The sequence below is a fragment of the Octopus bimaculoides genome, chromosome 6 (genome assembly GCF_046866305.1).
Source record: "Octopus bimaculoides isolate indiv1 chromosome 6, ASM4686630v1, whole genome shotgun sequence".
In the NCBI taxonomy this organism is placed as follows: domain Eukaryota; kingdom Metazoa; phylum Mollusca; class Cephalopoda; order Octopoda; family Octopodidae; genus Octopus; species Octopus bimaculoides.
Genome location: NC_142933.1, coordinates 2,972,616 through 2,979,936, shown reverse-complemented (window position 1 = coordinate 2,979,936; position 7,321 = coordinate 2,972,616). Strand labels below are relative to the sequence as shown.

The following is a 7,321-nucleotide window of genomic DNA, read 5'->3' as shown; positions in this document are numbered from 1 at the left end:
ACGACAATTAAATAAATCTTGGTAGATCGATGGAAAAGGAAAGAAAATCACATGAGTATCTTTACACATTCTGTGATCAACGTGTAATCATCTGCAAATACAAACTAGTATTGAAGACAAAGATAAAGCGAATAGCAACCATAAAAAAAACCCATTTCTACTACAATTCCACGTGATCTAATTAGTCTAATTAAAACTCTTTATTCTTGTGGTAAAATAAATTTTGGTTAAAACGCCTACTTCGCGAATAATGAGCTTTATATGGTAATGTTAATCTCAAAATTCGAGGCTTTAGAGATGGTGGTAGAGAGGGGGTTTATGGAGCTCTGCGAAAGCCATAATATTACTAGAACGACATTTTAAAGGAGAATTAAGAGTTCGTATCCATTGTGGTATCTCTCTTTGTATTACTGCACTATCTGGAATTTCTTAGTACATTTTGCATTCTTATAAGATGCAAAACAGCAATGCGAACGTCCTATTTATGTATACACACACACACACACACGCACACATATATACATATACATATTCCTGTAAAGCCACATCTGGAACATTTTGCTGCTAAAATAGTCTTTGTGTGTGTGTGTGTGTGGGTGTGTGTGTGTATCATGTATATATACATGGTGGTTGTCTACTCCTTAAACAGAGTTTGACCACCTCCTGCACCTACACCTTAGCCCTTTCATGGCGTCTGATGTGGCTTTTTAAACCAGACAGTGTTTTGAAAAAACACCCACACAGATTGCACCTCTGATTTGCACTACCAATACCTGCAAGTAAGTTCTGCTCATTGTGGATCCTAACATGTCTTTTAAGACCCCCATTGGATTTGCAAACCCTCTGGCACACACCACATTCAAACGTGTGCACAGACATATAATCAGAATAGCTGGGTGAGGTTTGTTTTCCATGGGTTCGCAGGTGAGATTTGAGGCCAGCCAAGGACAGACATGGTCTGTCACAGACTGTGCACACAAAAAGGTCCTTGTCATTCACCTTCTCAGTCTTCACCTTTTTCCTTAAATGTCTCTTGAGCCTTGCTTGCATCATCCTGGCCTCTTCAAATGCTTTCACTCCACTCCACACCCTTGTTCGCCATCCAACTCGATCTGAAGCGAGGACTTCTATATCTTTTAGTGCCATTCCAATTGACTTCATAGCAGTCCTTATGCCATCCTTAAACCTTTTTCTAGGTTTATGCAGATAACGTTTCCCCTCTGCAAGCTCACCATAAAACAGCTGTTTCGGCATGCGTTCATCTGCCATTCGAACAATATGGCCACACCATCTCAATTGGTTCCTCAAAATCATGGCTTTAATTGCAGATGCAAGGATATCTGTGTTTGGAGTAAAAGAATTCCATTTAATTCTTAAAATATGACGAATGCATTTTTGGTGGAATTTTTCTAACATTTTAAAATGCCTTTCATAACAGGTCCAAGTTTCACAGGAATACAATAGGGATGTTAAGACAAATGATTTGTAAAGAGCCAGCTTTGTATTGTTATTTATATGTCGCTGGCGCCAGACGCGTGACTCCAAGCCACCAAATGCTTTTGCTGCCCTTTGAATTCGCAGGTGTATTTCCGTATCAAGATTTCCATCATCTTGAACAGAGCTTCCCAGGTAGACAAATGAATTGACAACCTCAAGTAACTTTCCCTTAACAAAAATTTTAGGGAGGTTACAAACAGCACCATACGCAGGTTGATACATTACAACTGTTTTTTTCAGATTGATGGTCAGGCCAAAATCATCACAAGCTGCATCAAATGCAGATACAAGGGATTGCAGACCCGATTCAGAATGACTAACCAGATCGCAATCGTCAGCATACAAAAGTTCCCTAATAAGTGAAGTAAAAACCTTCGTTTTAAACTTCAGTCGGGTCAAATTAAAAACATTCCCCGTTGTTCGATATTTTATGTAGATACCCTCCTCAGAGTTTTGAAAGGAATGTGACACCACAACGGCAAAGTATATTGCAAAGAGGGTGGGTGCATCAAGGTCTCCCTGCTTTACTCCATTTTCCACAGCAAAAGATTCAGAAAGCCTACCACCAAAATTAACCCTAGCTCTCATATCCTGATGCATAGCCTTGACCATGTTTACAAACTTTTCTGGGCAACCAATGTGTGTGTGTGTGTGTGTGTGTGTGTGTGTGTGTGTGTGTGTGTGTGTGTGTGTGTGTGTGTGTGTGTGTGTGTGTGTGTGTGTATCATGGATATATACATACATACATGCATACATATATAAATATATATATATATATATATATATATATATATATACATATTTGGGTGGGTGAGGGTTTGTGTGTATCCTAGAGTAAGCAGATAAATGCAAAAAAGGTGGAAAAAATAGTACTGGAATACCAGAGGTATTAAAAAGCATCAAAAAAAGTATCACAAAAACTATTACTCAACGTTTCACGTTCGACGGACAGTTTTGTTGATTATATATATTTATATATATATATATATATATATACACATACACACAAACATAAAACAATGCATGTTTAACACAATGTGTTTATTTGTTACATAATACAAATCACATTATCAAGACTTTATGAGAAACCACCAGAGACGGTAATCATATCTGTTACATTATAATGTTAGAATAGAAGTAGTTACAGGTATCTGACGATTTGAAATTAGATCTTGGTGACGTAAATCGTATTATGTAAACGATCACCTTTATGGTAATTAAACATAATTAAGATGGCGTAAATAAATATCATATTAAGAATGTCTCATGTTTTGTTTTCATTTCTACATATACTCTTAAAAAGAAGGCATACAATTTATCATAGACAAACAGATATATACATGTAATTCTTAATATTAGTTATCTGGCTCCTAACTGTTTTAGATGAACATCTTAGTAATACATACATGCATACATACATGCATACATACATACATACTTACATGCATACATACATATGTACGTGCATACATACATGCATGCGTACATACATAAAAACTTTCCAATTTATCATTTAATTATATATGAGCATGTCTAGATTTTGCAACCATATGCATGACAATACATGCATAAAACATACAAATCTGCACATATATACATACATACATACTTAGGCGCAGGAGTGGGTGTGTGGTAAGTAGCTTGCTTACCAACCACATGTTTCCGGGTTCAGTCCCACTGCGTGGCACCTTGGGCAAGTGTCTTCTATAGCCTCGGGGCGACCAAAGCCTTGTGAGTGGATTTGGTAGACGGAAACTGAAAGTAGCCCGTCGTATGTATATGTGTGTGTGTGTGTGTGTGTGTGTGTGTGTGTGTGTGTGTGTGTGTGTGTGTGTGTGTGTGTGTGTGTGTGTGTGTGTGTGTGTGTGTGTGTGTGTGTGTGTGTCCAACATAGCTTGACAACCGATGCTGGTACGTTTACGTCTCCGTAACTTAACGGTTCGGCAAAAGAGAGCGATAGAATAAGTACTAGGCTTACAAAGAATAAGTCCTGGGGTCTATTTGCTCGACTAAAGGAGGTGCCCCAGCATGGCTGCAGTTAAATGACTGAAACAAGTAAAAGAGTAAAAGGGTAAAGAAACAAAAATACCGTTGTTGATGTTAAAAGTCCAATGAGGGAGCCTTGGATCTAGGTTAGAAACTGATTCTTTCTCTATTTGCAAAAGAATTCTTGAAATAAAACTGAACAAGGACATACATGTTTGGATAATACCATACTATATCCTGGTGCCTAAACTTAAGTGCCACATTTAATTATATATATATATATATATATATATATATATATATATATATATTTAGAATGGCTCAAGAACCGGACATAAACCCCCAGACCGTATTCCTCACCGCGAGGAGAGTGGATAATTGTGGCAATTCTAGAGTTATTATATACATATATATATATATGCATGTGTGCATGCATGTGTGCATGCATGTGTGCATGCATGTGTGCATGTATGTATGTATGCATGAAAATTATGCAAACACCAGCACGGGGCACCACTGCATGGTGCCAAAGATCCCAGCATCGCCATTAAAACACAGGATCAGATTCTGAAACAGGTTGGGTTTCAAGGGACCACTGCTCTTCACTATCCTCCCAAAATATCTGAGAGACCTGCATGGTGTGGATGTAGGTGTCTTGAAAACAAAACTGGATCTCCTCCTGTTCAGAGTTCCAAATGAACCATACCACATGGCAGGAGACCCAGATGACAGCAGTAGTATTAAACTCCCTCATTCACCAAATGCCACATATCAGAGAATGTTTCAAATAATGAAGGTGTAACATAGCCAACGGTGGTGCCCCAGCATGACCGCAGGTTAAAGCTCTATATATATATATATAACTAGCAGAGAAACGGTGTGTTGCTCGAGATTAAAAAGGTATAGTTTGTTTATATATCTATATATATCTATATTACAGTTATGGGCGGAAGTAAAGAATACGTACACCACCGGTTTTCGGTATAACAAAAACCCTAACCCCTAACTACCGGGTGTACATATTCTTCACCTTCGCTCGGTTATGTTGAAGCAGATGATACGGGAAAGCGCAGCATTGACGACAAAATATTTGTGGAGTAAATGATGGTCTAATTCGACTAATCGACAGGTAATACATCCGTTTAGAGAATTCCATGGCGTAACCTATCATGGAAAACTGAGTGGTGGGTGTATGTAATTTTTGAACCCACCGAGAAATTGTCAGTGGATATAATCACCTTTGAGGCGGTCAGCGCTGCGTCTAACACAACCCATCGTATGGTTAATAGTAAAATGAATGGAAATATTGTACGTAAATGGATACATTCCGAAAATGGGCTGCAATGAGAGACGTTAACGGGGAAGTGAACTGCTGAAAGAGGTTGAGAAGGAGCTGGTAGTGCTGGTAACCATACCTTACTACCTGAGCAGCATATGCCATTAGTTTCAGTTGGAAATTTGAAAGCTTTGCAGAAACGACAATTTGAGTGTAGCACACCAATTTGTACAGAATTATTATTTTTATAAGATTGGGATGGATCATATCTGAAGCAGCTCCTGGTGAAGAACGAATTTACATGTGGTCTATTTCTGAGCGCCATTGTATTGGACATCTGTCTAATTCGGTGTGCTAAACGTTGTTCTCAGCATTAAGTTTTGCAGAATGTCTCTGCTCTTCTTGGGAAAGTCTCGTCTCTCTTCTAAGGTGGCATATTTTTTTCAATATTGTAAACAAAAAATTATGAACATAGAAAAAAATATTCAGTAATCTCTATTTTTGTAAGCAGTTGTGCGTAGATAGTACATTCGTATTTTTGTATGCAGTGTAAATTAACGAAATATAAGCAAATTAACGAAATGCACATATATGGAACTACTAATTCAACGGTAACTGCCACAATAATTATTCCAGAGAGACAAAGAATTTTAGGTCTTACCTTGAAATTGTAGCAGTGGTTATTAACTCGCGATGGAACAATAAATGTGTAGTGTTTTAATGAAAATAGAATTTCGTATTGACACAACGCATGTCAGTCGTCCACTGAGTATATAAAACAGGCAACACACAGCAAGGAGAAAGAGACAAAAAATATCACGTGCTCAAATGTTTTTTAATAAAAACGTTCACTGACGTTAATCGGAGTGTGAGGTTCGAATAGACGTCATTCCACATTTTCATTTATCATGTCCATTCTATTCATTTGATTTTATTTTTTCCTCACTTTTGCGTTTTGTCGCTCCTTGTGCTATCCCCTCTGTGCTTCGACCCTGTTTCGTTAATAAAAAAAATCAAGTCATCAGGTACGTATGTTTGTGTGTTGTCCCTGGCCGGCCCGCACTTCCCGCATGTCAGTCGCCAGATATGTATGTGTATGTGTTTAATAACGTGCCGTATATAGTATGTCTGTATTTTTGTATGCAATGTAAATTAATCCCCCAAAATTGCATGTTGATACTCCTGGGGTCTCATAGTATTACCACTTACATGGTAATACTATGTCTCTTAAGGGCGGCGAGCTGGCAGAGTCGTTAGCACGCCGGGAAAAACGCTTGGCGTTATTTCGTCTGCCGTTACGTTCTGAGTTCAAATTCTGCCGAGGTCGACTTAGCCTTTCATCCTTTCGGAATCGATTTAATAAGTAGCAGTTACTCACTGGGGTCGATGTAATCGACTTAATCCCTTTGCCTGTCCTTGTTTTTCCCCTCTATGTTTAGTCCCTTGTGGGCAATAAAGAAATAAGTATTACCATGTAAAATTTGATTTGAGTTGCTTGAGCTGTTTGACAATGCACTTGGAACAGACAGAGATACAAAGGTGGAGTGGATGGAACTGGGACAACTGACGAAGGGTTATACTCTTTATGTTGCATGTCTCGTTTCTCTGTTTGTTTTTATCGTTGTTCGAAAAAGTTCTTTTTCTGTTTTCGTCTTTATGTTTTCGTTTCTCATTGTGTTTAACGTTTCTTTTTTATGTCCTGTACCCATATATGCATGTATGTATACATATAGATGTAGGTATGTACATATATGTATGGATATATGCATATATCTATATATTATTTATATATATATATATATATATATATATATATATACACGGACGCACGCACACACGCACACACACACACACACACGCACACACACACACATATATATATATATATATATATATATATATATATATAAGATGAGGTACAAAATAATCACAAACGCTCACATACTTCCCTTGTACACGTACTCACATACACACATGTACTCCCACAGAGTTGAAACGCTGTTCGATTTTTTTTTCAGCATTGAATGTTCACCATCCCACTTCCATTGCATACACACACACACACACACACACACACACACACACACACACACAAACATTCACATGTCTCCTGTTTACATACACACACATACACTCACGCAGAATTGAAACGCTATCTGATTTTTTTTTCACCTTAGAATTTCCATCATCCCACTACCAAGTTTGCTATCACCCCTTCCTTTCTCATTCATATGTTGTGACGGAGAAATACACAAGAGTATTCGTATTACAGTAGATATTTATTTTAAAACCGAAAAGACTGTTCTAGTTTTGGTTGACGAAAAATAGAAATGAAAAGAAAAGATATCTAAATGTATTGTTTTATATTATATACAAGTAATTTTTATTTGCCTGTCGTGGTACTTAAATGAGAATGAGATGTAAGGCGACAATGTTTTTGAGATTCCGGTTCGAATGACATGAGTGTTTTTGTTTCACTTTTGACGCGTAATACTTAAATAGTGGAGGAGATATAATGTTGCTGTGGGCTTGAAGTATGCAAGAAATTTTTTTTTTTTTTTT

General features: G+C 37.5%; 1 long non-coding RNA gene across 1 annotated transcript in view; it reads right to left on the bottom strand.

Annotated features, from left to right (window-relative positions):
* The window catches only part of LOC149134909 (uncharacterized), a 246,121-nt gene extending 239,654 nt beyond the window's left edge, over positions 1–6,467 (bottom strand). The window contains exon 1 of the long non-coding RNA XR_016242099.1: positions 5,421–6,467. This is a non-coding gene — a long non-coding RNA (uncharacterized LOC149134909). The remainder of the gene's footprint in view (positions 1–5,420) is intronic.
* Between the last annotated feature and the right edge of the window lie 854 nt (positions 6,468–7,321).